This window comes from Neovison vison, chromosome 7 (assembly GCF_020171115.1).
Source record: "Neovison vison isolate M4711 chromosome 7, ASM_NN_V1, whole genome shotgun sequence".
Taxonomy (NCBI): domain Eukaryota; kingdom Metazoa; phylum Chordata; class Mammalia; order Carnivora; family Mustelidae; genus Neogale; species Neogale vison.
Window position 1 is genome coordinate 197,415,868 of NC_058097.1, and position 14,607 is coordinate 197,430,474.

The 14,607-nt window shown below is 54.2% G+C and overlaps 1 protein-coding gene across 2 annotated transcripts in view; it reads left to right on the top strand.

The window, feature by feature from the left end:
* The first annotated feature begins 9,646 nt into the window (after positions 1–9,646).
* Positions 9,647–14,607, top strand: part of DAGLA (diacylglycerol lipase alpha) — a 61,231-nt gene continuing 56,270 nt past the window's right edge. Inside the window, exon 1 of one of the 2 annotated variants that reach the window (XM_044259428.1) lies at positions 9,647–9,722. The gene's annotated coding sequence lies outside the window, so the exon portion shown is untranslated. Of the gene's footprint in view, positions 9,723–11,296; positions 11,349–14,607 lie in introns of those variants that run through there. The other variant, XM_044259429.1, reaches the window with a different exon arrangement.

The following is a 14,607-nucleotide window of genomic DNA, read 5'->3' on the forward strand; positions in this document are numbered from 1 at the left end:
TAAAAAGTTGTTTTAAAAACTAAGAAGGAGAGGGGGTCTGCGATCCAAAGCCAGCCCAGCAGTTTCCTCAATGGGCCCCAGAGGCTGTAGTCTGGCTGGTTCTGTCCCCAGGTTCTCTCTCCCAGGGAGATCCATAGCAAACCTGCCTCCAGTGCCCTACGGAGCAGAAGCTTGCCTACCCTCTGGACACCGACTTCAAAAGGCAGGGAAGTCTCTGAAAGCGACTTTGGAGCCCGTTAGGAAGCCGCTGTCAGACGTAAATTTACCAAAGAGGTCACCTTCTGACTCACACCTCAGGAGGGGATGCGTGACATCAGTCTGTCTGATCTGGGGACCAGTGCGCAGTTTCTGCTAACTCTGTTCACGTTTGTCCCCGAAAGCCTGGTGCAAAGGGAAAGCCCTTTGGTTGAGCACCTACTATGCGCCGAGTGCAACGGGTCTGGAATCCTTATCGATGCCTCCCCAGGGCAGTTCGATTAGACCCATTTTCCTGACTAGGAGACTTGAGTCTCAAAGAGGGTCTCAACAGCCGGAAAAGCGGGAGCGGGGTTGGACTTTAGAGCCAGCTTTCTTGGCCCCAAAGCCTGCTTGCTGACCTTCCTGCTTCAGGACTGGCCTGGGAGAAGCAGGGAGCTTGTTAGCCAACCTGTATTTTCCCAGAGGAGGCAGGAGAGAGGGCAAAGTCCACGCTGGCAGGCCTGTCAAAATAGAAGTCACGGCTCACCCCTCACCCTGCCTGGCTTCTTAGTCCAGAAGTCTGTCTGGCAGAGGTGGCTTCTGGCTAGAGGGACTTCCGGTATCTTCCACAGCAGGCTGAGGGGGGGGTGGGGCAGGAGGGATGGGGGGTTGGGGGGGCCTAGTGGTACCAAGTACCCCAAATACAGGATGCCTGGTATTTGCATTTCAGATAAAAGGCAGTAATTCTGTATATGTCCGTGTGATATTTGTGGCATACTTGTCTTAAAAAAAATTATTTGTTGTTCACCTGAAATTCAAATGTAATTGGGCATCTGGTTTTTCTATTTGCTAAATCTGGCCACCCCACCCCACCCCACCACCAACCCATTTTGGATCTCTGCTCTGACTCTAACGTGTAGGGGAGGGGAGGCTTGGGCAAGTCACCGTCCTTCTTCTCTGAGTCTTGGTCACCTCACCTACTTATAAATCCCTCCTGCCTCGGGGGCCAGGCCGACTGTTTCCAAGGCAGTGAGCATGAGTCACAGGTCCCTGGGAAGGCATCATCGAGCTGTCTTGTCTGTAAAGGGATACAGGGCCTTTCTCACAAAGAGATCATTTGATTATTCCCCTCCTGGGGGTCTGATCCGCATGAAAAGTGTTTCAAGAGTCTTCTTGCCCTGGGGTTACTGGCAACTGGACCATAGCAGAGGGCCGAACATGGGCCGGTGGTCTCTGAGGTGTATGCCTCTCTCTCTCCTTCTGTCTTCTTGTCTCTCCCCTCCTCCTCCTCTCTGTCTTTCTCCCTGCCTCTCAAACAGAAAGTGTTCATTCAACACTGAGCAGGTGGTTGCTGTGGGCCTACTATGCACCAGATACATGCTCTGGACACCGCGGTGACCCAGAGTCTGCCCACACCAAGGTTTGGGTTGGGGGGAGGAGGTAGCAAGACTTGATTACTTAAAGGAACGTGCCATGGCAAAAGAACACATCAATTAAGGAAACTGATCTCCCTCCTCGAGGACGTATTCTGGGCACTGGATCTAAGGAGTAGGGCCGGGGGTGCACCCGGCAGTGGGACAGGCACTTGCAGAGAGACCTCGGGGGAACAGCATGGCTGGTGTAGATCATGTGGCCTGGAGAATGGAGGACAGAGCAGATAGTGGCTTGAGACGGGGGTGCACCTGCTGGCAGGACCAGACGTGCTGGGTGGTGGGGACCATGAGAGGAATTTGAGTCATTAGCCCATCCTAGAGCCTAGCAATTACACATCTACGCAACCACCTGTAAGAATTTCCTATCGCTGTGATAGCACATTGCCACAAATTTGGTGGGTTAAAGCAAAAATGAATCTACTATCTTATAGTTCTAAATGTCAGAAGTCCAAAATGGGCCTCACTGGGCTAAAATTGAGGTGCCAGCAGGGCTGGAGGCTCCAGGGGGGTGAAGATCCATTTCCTTGCCCTTCCCAGCTCTTAGAGGCCATCCTCATTCCTTGATTCATCTTCAAAGCCAGCAATGGCTCAAGTCTTTCTCTTGCTGCCATCTCTCTGCTTCACTTATTGGATTTTCCTTTTCTACTTACAAGGACACCCTTATAATTACCAGTAGACTCACCCAGATAATCCAGGATCATCTCCCCATCTCAAGGTCAGCTGATTAGCAAACCTAATTCCATCCTCTGCCTTAATTCCCCCTTTGTCGTGTAATCTAACTCATTCACAGCCTCTGGGAATTAGAATGTGATGTCACTGGAAGACCATAATTCAACACATCACACTGTCCAAGAGAAATAAGCATCATGTCCACCAAAAGACTTGTACAAGAATATTCTTAGTAGCCTTATTCCTTAGAGCCCCAAACTGGAAGAGACCACATATCCATAAATTGCAGAAGAGAGAAAAAATCACAGGATAGTTACCCAATGAAATATTACACAGTAATAAGAAAAGAAGAATGAGCTACTGATTCACAATAACATGGGTTAATCTCACAGACTTAATGTTGAGCAGAAGAAACCAACAGAAAGGAGTATTTACTACCTATCTTCCTTGACTTACGGCGGGGTTATGCCCAATAAACCCAACATAAACTAAAAATATCATTAACACTGACATTAATTCCCATTTTGGGCAAAATCCTCTCATGCAAAGCCTATTTTGTAGTAAACTGTTGCCTTCCTCATGTAATTTATCGAATAGTCCCCAGCATCATAAGAAAGGGTCGTACTGCGTGTCAGTAGTTTAGGAAAAGATCAAAATTGGAGACTTGAAGTAGGGTTTCTACTGACTGTGTATTGCTTTTGCACTATCATAAAGTTGAATAATCTTAAATTGAACCATGGTAAGCTGAGGACCATCTGTATATGATTCCATTTGTAGGGGGGCGCCTGGCTGGTGCGGTTAGTTGAGCACCTGACTCTTGGTTTTGGCTTGGGATCTCAGGTTAGTGGGACCAAGCCCCATATCCAGGTCTAGGCTCAGCTTGGTGTCTGCTTGAAATTCTCTCTCTCTCTGCCCTCCCCACCAAAATCTTTCACTCTCTCTCAAATAAATAAAGAACTTAAAAAAAATTTTTTTTAAAGATTTTATTTATTTATCAGAGAGAGAGGTGAGAGAGCGAGCACAGGCAGACAGAATGGCAGGCAGAGGCAGAGGGAGAAGCAGGCTCCCCGCCGAGCAAGGAGCCCGATGTGGGACTCGATCCCAGGACGCTGGGATCATGACCTGAGCCGAAGGCAGCTGCTTAACCAACTGAGCCACCCAGGCGTCTCTAAAAATTTTTTTAAAGATTATTTTTTATTTACTTGACACAGACAGAGAGAGAGATAGAGAGAGGGAGAGAGTAAGCATAAGCAGGGGGACAGGCAGGCGGGGGAGAAGCTGGCTCCCTGCTGAGCAGGGAGCTCGATGCGGGGCTTGATCCCAGGACCCTGGGATCATGACCCAAGTCAAAGGCAGTTGCTTACTTAATTGACTGAGCCACCCAGGCACCCCATAAATAAGTCCCTTTAAAAAATGATTCCATTTGTAAGAATTCAGGAACAGACAAAACCAATCTATGACATAGAGGTCCGAATAGTGATTACTTCTGGGCGGCATGGGTGGGTATTGAGCACACCAGAAATTGGAAATGTTCTGCATCTTCTGCAAGCTATACATTTTGCTGTAAACTCCAAAAAAGGGGGGGTATGTATTTTAAGAGCAATAGGAAACCACAGTAAGATTTTAAGAAATGACATGACATAGTCTGATGTCCATTTATAAAAGGTCACTCTATTTATTGGATAGAAAATAGATGAGCAGTCAGAGCAGAGAGGAACCTTTTGCAGCTGCCCTGAAGAGGGACAAACATGTCCTAGACTGGGTGGTAGAAATGGATAGAAGTGGGTAGTTTCAAACAGTTAGAAGGAGGAACCAAAAAGACCTGATTTAGGACATAGTTGGATAAATGGATGGGAGGATGTAGAAAAGGGCTGATGGACAGCTGTGTGGATGGGTGGATGGGTGGAAGGATAGATGAGTAGATGGATTGTGTGGGTGGATAGAGGAGTGGGTGGTTGGATGGATGGATGGATGGCTGGATGGATGGAGAGATGGATGGGTGGATGGATGGATGGACGGGTGGATGGATAGATGGATGGATGGGTGGATGGATGGATGGATGGACGGGTGGATGGATGGATGGATGGATGGATGGACGGGTGGATGGATGGATGGATGGGTGGGTGGATGGATGTCTGGCTGGCTGGATGGGTGGATGGATGGATGGATGGATGGATGGACCAGTGGATGGATGGATGGACGGACGGGTGGATGGATGGATGGAAGGATGGATGGGTGGATGGATGGACGGGTGGATGGATGGATGGATGGACGGGTGGATGGATGGATGGATGGATGGACGGGTGGATGGATGGATGGATGGATGGGTGGATGGATGTCTGGCTGGCTGGATGGGTGGATGGATGGATGGATGGATGGATGGGTGGGTGGGTGGATGGATGGATGGATGGATGGACCAGTGGATGGATGGATGGACCAGTGGATGGATGGATGGATGGATGGACGGACGGATGGATGGATGGATGGATGGACGGGTGGATGGATGGATGGGTGGGTAGGTAGGTGGTAATGGACAGACTGGGTGGAAGAGTGGGTGAGTGGATGAGTAGGTGAATGGCAAGATGTATGGGTGAAGAGGCAGTTGGGAGAATGAGTCGCCAGGTGAGGGTGAAGACAGATTCTCTTCTATTGTTATTTGTGTCCAGAAAGTGCAGATGAGTTGCCCTAGTCAGTAAGCACGCAATCTTTCCCGTGAGATATCTGTTTACACTCCTGTAGTTCCCCAGTGCCCCAAGGAGAAAAACTAGTTACTACAATACCCATCAGGGAGCAGACACTTACAAACAGGCTGGTTTAATGAGATGCAAGGATCCCCCAATCCTCTGGGAATTACAGTCAAAATGCTGGTGATACCCACGTGAATGGAGGATGAGGCAGGAATAGTAAAGCCTCCTAGTACTTCCCCTTGGAAGCCATCAGTCCTCCTTTTCCTCCCTATCACCTTCACCCAAACCACCTTCACCATCGCCTCCTTCAGCATCTCCATCCCTACTGTATGGGTTTGTAGATACTGCAAACTGCGCTTGCTCAGGTAAAAGGTATGGACTTGTAGGCTCCGCTCTTCGGGAACAACTTGCTGCTGCTTCTTCTTCTTCTTTTCCTCCTCCTCCTCCTCCTCCTCCTCCTCCTCCTTCTTCTTCTCCTTCTTTTACAAATTGCTTCTTGCACAGGACCTCAGCACATCCCAGTGGTGGCTGGCCTTTTAATCCCTGGGTGGTTCAGCCCCCACTTCCAGGCTATTTGCCCGCATGACCCATTCCTGCATCTCATAGCAGGACGAACAAGAAGGAAGGGAGAGCAGCAGTTTACAGAGGGAACAAGGGCTGAAATCCTGCCAGTAGGGGCCCCAGATAATCCCAAACTGGGTCCAGGTGCCCTAAAGCCCAATTCACATGCATTCCTTGGTCCTCACAACCAGCTCATTTCTCTCCCTGTGGGAGTCTGACAGCTCAGCCTCCCCAGAGCTTTTCTCTCACCTCCCCAGGCAGGCTGAGTTCGTGCTATTTGGGTAAACAATATTCCCCTTGGTTGTCAGCTGCAGGCTTATTTACCTGGTGATGGGACCAAGTGATTCCTTCCCACCCCAACACAGGTGCTGAGACTCGGGGGGTGGAGGACGGGGAGCCTCCAGGAAGGGGACTTGGCATCTCACAATGGCTATGGGGACAGTCACATTCACAACTACACTTAGCGGCCTCTCTGGACTTCTGCACCTGGGAACAAGCTAGAGGTAAAGTCACCATGCCCCCGAGCTGTGATTTCATCCAGTTATCCTATATCCTGCCTCTAAGCTAAAATAGAGTCATTGGATCTTTTGCAGCCATGAGCAGATACTCTATACTTTAAAACCCTGCATGCTTTGAGTCCCCCCAGCCTTAAGCCCGTGTGCTGGCCCTCCCTCCCTCAGGCTGTGAGGAAAGGCGGTCACTGAGTCCCCCGTGCCATGGGACAGTGCAATCGGGGGCTTGCTGCCCAGCTCCGGAATGCTGCAGTTGTCTTCCTGCTGGCAGCTCTGCCCTGATGCAATGGCTGGCCCAGCCATCCCATTCTGCAGCTGCTGGGAGCTGAGAGTCTGGGGCAGGGACCAGCTGTGCCAGCTGTCGGCGACAGATGACGCTATGGAGCTCGGCCATGACTCACATTCCAGTACAGGGGAAATGTGCAAAAGTTATACGATGCCTTTGGGGTGCCAAAAATCATCTTGGTTTTGTCTTGCAAAATGTTCAGCTTGCAGAGCACAGGGCAGACGGAGGAAGGGGGTGGGAAGGAGGCGAGGGGAGCAGATCGGTCTCCAGTCGACGCTGCCTGTCACACACCCTCCGTGGCTCTAATAACAACACTCAGCATTTAATCAGCCCCTTTGTGGAAGCAGACGATGTCACACTCATTAATTAGTTAATCTGCACAGCCCCCCTGGGAGGAGGAGCCATGTTATTATCCCCACTGGGACCCAGAGGGAAACTGAGGCCAGAGTGGGAATTTGGCATCGAGCTGAGAGAACACAGGCTGGCAGCTGGACCAGGACCAGTCTGTGGCTTATGGCCCCTTCTGGCAGCCTCACTGTTGTCCTCCTCCCCCATTCCTGGCTTCGGTCTGCTCACAGTGCTGGTGGCTATCTCCAAAGACACCTGGGCAAACTGTCAGGATTGGGCTTGAAGGCACTCACGGGAAATGGCAAGTAGGGCATTGGAGCAGAGAAAGTTCAACTTGGCAGCTGGACCAGGCCAGGCCCCTAGGGAATACGTGCTCTGAACCAGACACCTGTTCTGGTATGCTTCTTCCAAAAGGTCCCAGAAGTGAGGGTGGAAATAATGGTGGTGACTCTCGCCATCACCAGAATGCCTTCTGTCTGCTTCCTGTTCAGACAGCTCTGGGTTTTGATTGTCTTTAGAACTGAAGGAAGGAACAGTTCTACCAGGAGGCACCATCATGGCTCCATTGAATTGGAAATTGAGACCGCCACCTGGCCATTTGGGGATCTTAATCAGACACACACACACACACACACACACACACACACGGAGAGGGTGTAGGGGTGGAACCAAGGGTTCCCAAGGAGCACCTCCTACATCATCCTGCCCAGTGGTATTTGCAGATGGAAGCAAGTCGTGATGCTTTACCGCTGGGATCACCAATGGCTACGGCCCCCAAGGATGAAGACAGGTCAGTCCACCAGGAGAAGAGCCCTGACTAAAGGAGACCCAGGAGGGAGGCCAGTGGAACGTGAAATAAGGAGTCAGAGGACAGAAGTCATAAACATCTTCTAGGAGTTTGCAACTGTTGCAAAAATAAAGAGTCCCGCCCCCTCCTTATGTTTTCTTCCTGGTTACTAGGGTCGCTGAGGATGAAATCATTAAGCCCTCCCTCCATTTCTTTTTAAATAGGAATGATCGCAATTAAAAAAATAGTTTTCATGTCTTTCCTTTTCCTTCCCCCCAATATTTATAATAACAGTTAAGTCAAATTTATATTTATATCAAACTTTAATGTACACACAAATCGCCTGGGGATCTTAACCTGCTTAGATCCCTTGAGCCTGAGAGTCTGCATTTCTAACACAGTCCAGATGGAGTCAATGATACACTTCAATCAGGAAAACTGAAAAGACAGGTTGTTGGTGGTTAAATGTACCCTTTAATTCAGTTGTGAGATGCCCAGACGGACTCACTTGAGGAGAGTAGACTTGAGGAGAAACGGACATTGCCTTGAAAATCTTGGACTTGGATCTTAATCATGACCCTGACCATGGAATATTGGAGCTCGTTTGGATAAATGGAAGAAGGGTGTGTGTGTGTGTGTGTGTATGCATGTGAATTTGTGTGCACAGGGCAGCCAAGGGGTGGAGTGTAGTTACTATGATCGACAATGGTCCAAGGTGGACGAATAGGATTCTTTCTTCTGGGAATCTAGAACTTGGAACCAAGACACAGTACATTTGGCAGTTTGGATTCTGATTAATTACAAGGCTCTGGTAAAGGTTCCTAAACTGTTGGTGATACAGTCAGTCCTTATAGCCGCCCTGATTCCTGTCCTTCCTGAGGCTGGGTGTGCGTGTGTGCGCGCGCACGCACAACATTTCCTTGAGTCCTCTCAGGAACCCCACCCCAATATTTGTCCCCCCACCCATCCCATTCTCTCTCTTTCTTTCTTTTTTAACCTAAGCTGGAGTTTGCCTTCAAAATAACAAGTAACACAGAGAAATAGCTTCTGCACTGGACTCAGTCTTCAGACCTGAGTGTCCAGGTCATTTCAGATTCTTCACGCCAGACCCCTTTACAGCTGCTTCTTCTCCACCGTGGCTTTGCACTGAGCCACAATCACCCTGTTTTCCTGGGATGGGAAACACTTTCCAGGGCCCAGGAAACACTTTAGAGGCCTTTCCCCTGCAGAAACACACTACTCCCCTTTCTGCCTCTGAAGAATTTCTACTGGACCTTTGAGACCCAATTGGGTCATCCAGTCCTCCAGACCCAGCTCCCTTCCCCGGGGCTTGCTTACAAGTGTCCCTTGTAAGGAGCTCTCTCTGCTTAGCTCCCACCCACAAACACCTGAACTGCGGCTGTCCCCCCTGTACACTGAGCTTCCTGAGGGCAGGGACTGGCTTCTGCTTCTCTCTGCCCCCTCACTCTCCCCACTCCCCACCCTTATTAGCACACGGGGACCATAGTGCTCCCATCTCAAGAGTAGCTCTGAGGGAAGGTGTGTTAAGTGATTTGCAGCTTGAATGAATGGGTATGTGTGTGTGTGAGGCCAAAAAGGAGGGGAGATTTTCTTCATTTACCAGGAATTCACAATTGACGAAAGGCCCCTTTGGATGCCAGGCAGGATGCTGGGCACTCGGGGGATGAGGAATGGGGGCAGGACACAAGTAATGGAGTGTTCCGACCTCACACGGACCACTCAGTCACCTCGAGAAGGTGGAACCCATCTCTCTCTTTCCTCCCCCTAAATGAACCAGTTCTCCAGTGATCCTACTTGCTTTTTTACCTCTCCCACGCTAAACCCGGTCACGCGGGGCCCGAAGGAGGTGGACCCAGGCGCTCCTTTCCCCGCGTGCTGCACGGCGGGTCCTGCCCCCTCTGGCCGCCTACGGAGCCCCAGCTGCAGTCCGAGCCCAGCGCCCACCGCCCCCACGCCGCGGGCCGGCGCCTGCGGAAGGGCTCGGCTCGCCCCGGCCTCGGCGCCGCTCCCCTCCCTGGCACCAGGGGGCGCTGCCGCCCCACGACCGTCGCCATGGTCACCGCTGGCGGCGGAGAGGGGTTTACGTAAAGGACGCAGCGTCCCCCGGGGGGCGGAGGCGGCCTTCGCGCCGGCGCCGGCGCCCTGCGGAAGCGGCGTTAGTGAATCGGGGCCTTGGGGAGCCCAGGATGGAGGTGGCGGTCGCGGCGGCGGCGGCGGGCCGAGCCCTGCGGAGGGCGGGAGGTAAGGGGGGCAGCGGGCGCGGCACGGCGGGCCGGGCCCCGGGCGCGGGCGCGGTGCGAGCGGCGCCACGGGCTGGGCAGTGTCCAGGGCGCGCGGTGGCCGACCCGACGGGTCCACCGGCAGAGGTGCGGCTGCCACGAGCGCCGGAGGCAGGTGTGAGATCCATGGAGCTCCTGGCACCGGTGCGGGGATGGTGACACCCGTGGCGCGGGCGTGGGCAGCGTGGGGCTGGCACAGGCAGCGTGGTTTCCCTGGCACGGGTGTCAGAAGACTCACCCCCACCCTGGTGTGGTGGTGGCCACCCAGGTGTAAGGCGGGTGCCGCCCTCCGTGCAGGTAGGTGGTGGGCACAGCACTAAGACCGATTCGGGGTGACAGTGGCCAGTTCGTAGGCGTGTGGCGGTGCACCTGGAATGGGTGCTAGGGTGTTGGATGGTTCTGGCCTGACATGGTCTGGCGTGACGGCACTTGGACTTGGAGAATTGGTGTCCTCAGCATGACAGGAGTTCCTGGTGTGACTGTGAGAGATGGCCTTGGCACCCTATGGTGCCGGGAAACTCCGTGGCTTCCAGAGCCTGGTGGTTGGGAAGGGTAAATGTCCATCCTGCCACTTTAGTGATGATGAGGGGCATGGCCTCTGTCACTGGGCCCCACTTTTAATGCCTCTTGGGTACACCGGACTGAGGAAGGAGAAAGGCTGGGAGAAGGTACTGGTGTCCTTTATAATGGATCTGAAAGAGAGATGCCAGGAGGTGCTTCTACCACGAGGAACCAACGGTGACCCAGATGGAAACCTGACCAGGTACTAGCATTGTCCTGGGCTCATGTGTTCATCTGGCTTCAAAGAAGGAGGAAGGGAGGGGATGGTTCTCAACCATGAATACTATACTTGAACATGGGTCACGAGGAATGTGCAGGACTGAGCGGTGACCTGTGTCAGAGCACGGGGAAAGGTGGTACACCATCTGTCTGTCCTGTCCGGACCCGTCTTCACTTTGGGTTGATGGTTCGCTCCGGGGTATCTGAGAGTTGCCTCTCTTCTTTGATGCTTGGAAGCCTTTGGGTCCCGAGGATCGTTGCGGGGCTGGGGGGGGGGTACTTGAAAGATGACACTGCACCCAGTGGGCGTGTGCCAGGATGCATCTGCTCCCACCGGTCTTTTGGGAAGCTTTGGGTGAGGGTCTCACTCAGCGTCACGTGGTGTCTACCTCACAGAGGGGCAATTTGCAGAGCTCCAGGGAAGTCTTTGGATGCGGGAGACATCTTTAGGACTTTGTGGCTCTCTGGGGGGCAGTGGAAACGGGGTAGAAGAATCCATGGGGTGAACTTGGGCCGGGCCTGGGGAAGGCCTTTAGGAGTCCAGAAGAACGATGCAGAGGGTGTGGGAGATTAGGGTGGTCTCGTTTGCTAAGGTGGGCGCTTGGAGACGTTGCTGAGATTCCTTAAAGCTGGCGTGTCGTCTGGTGCACATGGAGCCAGAGGACTGACACTCCTGTCTCAGCTGTGTGACCTTGGGCGGGTGACTTTACTTCTCAGATCCGTGTCACCAAGTGGTCGCGGAGGAGGAAAGGAGATGGTGCTCATGGAAACAGTGAAAGGCTGAGCAAAGGTCAGGGATCCTTACCAGGTAGGGTGGCCAGGGTGGGAGGTGCTGGAAGCGGAGGCCTGGAATGTGACTGGGGAGGAAGGCAGCCGGAAGGTCCAGCGCCTGTCACAGGGAATTAGAGGCCCTGAATGTAAAGGCTCCTGGTGGGGGAAAAGTGGGATCTGTTGACACTGTGAGTCAGCTGCTGAGCTGAAACCAGGCCCCAGGTCTCCCGAGGATGGTCCCGAGCGCGTGGCCGCAGCAGCGGTGCTGTCTGTCCTGCAGGAGCGGCCCGAGCAAGAGGAAGCCCTCGCTTGCGCTGCAGATGCACCTCGTGGCCGCATAGGGCCGGGACGTGTCTGTGGTTCACCGATCTGGGGGACACGTGTGGCAGGGAGACTTGGAAATGTGTGTGTCCTCTCTTGAGAATTTCTTTTGGCTCCGGCTTCTGAGGATGGGGGCAGGGAGCCGTCGCATCAGTGTTCTGGGGGCTGTGGCCAGCAGAAAGCAAAGGGGGTCAGAGCCACAGAGTGGACACAAGGGCTGGGTGGGCCAGCTAGAGAGGCTGGGGCACTGGGGGGGTGCCAGGGGACACGGGGACAAGGAGAAGGGGAATATGGGCACTCTCTGAGGGGTGTGGCGCGGATTCCCCAGGACGTCTCACCCCACATGGCCCCACTTGTCTGAAGGGCCTTCCCACATGGAGAAGGTGAGGGAGGCCGCGGATTGCTTTGCCTCCTGCCGCCTGGTTCCTGACAGCAGACCCCACGGGGTCAGACCCACTGCTCAAGCCCTCCACGCAAGGGACTGTGTTAGCCAGCAACCCAAGCTCCTGCTTGCTCCACGAGGCAGAAGGTTTTTGCCCCACGTCCAGGCTGCAGTGTCAAGCCTCATGGGTAGAAGGAGGCCAGAGCTCCGCCAGACCCGGGATGGTGAGCTGCCTTTTCCACTCTGTGGGACTGGACTCACCCTGCCCCCGTGGCTGCTGGGCAGACACAGGCCTTCCCAGGCTGGTGGGAGGGAGGGGTCCGAGGCCGGTCTCACAGGCTCCAGCGCCCTTGTCTGCCTCCCCTGGGAGTGGCCCACACTTCAGCTCCTGGCCTGGGGAGCTTTCCACTAGGTAAGCCGGTGAGGAGGTATGCCTGGGGCCTCTCCGTTGTGAATATTCAGCACTCACGGTCCTCAGCTCGCCCTCCACGCCTCGGCCCGGCCCGTTGGCTTTGATTTGTGGCTCAGCCTTATGGTCTTGGGCTTTCAGAGCCCTTTGCAGCCGCCCCTTGCCATCTGCTTGCGGTGCTGGGACTCTGCACAGCGGAGCGGGGTGGTAGGAGGGGCAGCTAGGAGACAGGGAGGAGTTGGCGTCTCTTCCCCAAAAGCAGAGCTGAGCTTTCTTCCGAGTCTTCAGGGTCCGAGCCTGTGGGGAGTCCAGCCAGGTCACCAGCCCTTGTCTGGGGGGCACAGATGCTGCTTTTGAGCAGATCCCAGCTGGGTCAGGGGGCCAGTCCCACAGGCGTGGACCTCAAGGGCAAGCAGCTCTCAGGAGCTGAGACGTTTTCAACTCTGGTCCTCAGTGCTGTTTCCATTGCTTTGTCCATGTTTCTCCAAAAGTTGCTTAAGTCAGCTCCTGGCAGCCCTCGTTCCTCAGCTGCCTCATAAATCGTGGTGCCCAGTTCCTCAGCTTCGGGGTGCCAGGGAATCGGGCATCTCTGGACAGAGGATTCTGGACCAGGGCTGAGAGTGCCAGGCCAGCCGGCCATGGCCAAAGGCACCGCCTGTCGCTGGAAGCCACTCCTCCGCCAACCCTCCTGCCAGGGACCCGAGGGGGGCCTCGGGCTGAATCACCTGTTGGCCCGGCGCCCCACCTGAGTGCAGCTTCCCACTGGAACCGCTTTCCGTTACGCGCTAGTGGACTGAGCAAGGAGCGCTGGGGGAGACATCAATGAGCGTGTGGTCAGAGGAAGATAAATCTTTTAGAACCACCAAGCCAGCCTGGGACATTGCCGGATGTGGTTACCTCCCCAGCGGGCGAGGCTGAAAACCGTTTATCTTGATTTTCAAATTTCCTTTCTGATGCCAGCTCTGACTGGGCTGGATCTCTCTGGGGCGGACTGGGGAGTGTGCGTGTAGGTTAGGAAGACCCAGGAGGCGGCCGGCAGGACCCCTGGGGACCCTGGCCATGGAGGTGGAGCGGAGTCTGTGGCCACAGGTGAGGGTGTTTGGCGGCACGCCCCAGCCCCGCCCCAGCCCCGCCACAGCCCCGCCCACAGCCCCGCCCACAGCCAGGGCCCGGTGGCTGAGAGGAGCAGGGGTGGGGCTGCCCGGGATCGCACGTGTGTGGAGCCGCGTGTGTCCGTAGCTGTCTGTGGGAAGTGAGGGCTGAGGGGGTGTGGAGCTGTTGGTGTGGGAACTTGTGGGCTCCTGTGTCTGGCTGGCCCGGTGTCAGTGGGTGTGAGGAGCAGGGCGTTGCTGGTCTCCGCGGAGCAGGAGAGAACAGTGGGAGCAGGGGTGGGGGTGCCTTCCAGCTGGGGGGTGGGTAACGTCCCCGGCTGTGATTCCTCCGGGAGGAGCCTTCTTGCTTCCTCCGTGTTCCTTAGAAGGAAGCCCAAGCTGGAGGTGCGGCTCTTCAGCGCCGGTATGGGCTCCCTCACGCTCGCTCCCGGGCTCCGCGCGAGCTGCCCTGGAAGGCAGTTGGGGATGGTTCGCTTGGGTGGCAGAAGAGAGCCTGGTAGCTGTGAGCATTAAGACTTGGGGCTCTGCAGTCAGCCAGAACCGGATTCGAATCCTGGTTCCTCTCTATACCTCGGTCTTGTCATCTAAGATGGGGACAATAAAACCTTCAACCAGGGTGGTTGGAAGAATTCCACAACCTAGTAATGTCTGGTGAGAGGAAAGATCATGCTGGAAACAAGAACACACACACACACACACACACACACACACAACGCTCTTATAGTCAGAATGTTTTCTACAGAAAAGCAGTTACATCATGATCTGCATACATTAGTACCGAGGAAGATGTCGTAGGTCATGACCTTTTTCTTGATAAGGAGAAGGTAGCTCCACCCAACCCTTGGCGTGGATAGAATCTTGTTTATCTGTCAATAGAATCCTGCACCGGAATAATGTCAGGACCCCTGAGGACAGTTTCCACTTGGAATTCATCAGTAGTCCTCTCTCGAGCACCTGCCGTGATTTGGGTTCAGTGGGGCCACAGAGGAGAATTCAATTTGGCACCCCAGAGCCTGTAAGATACAGACTCTGCCTCCAGGCATTCAAAGCCTATTGAGAAGTTAGGGAGGTG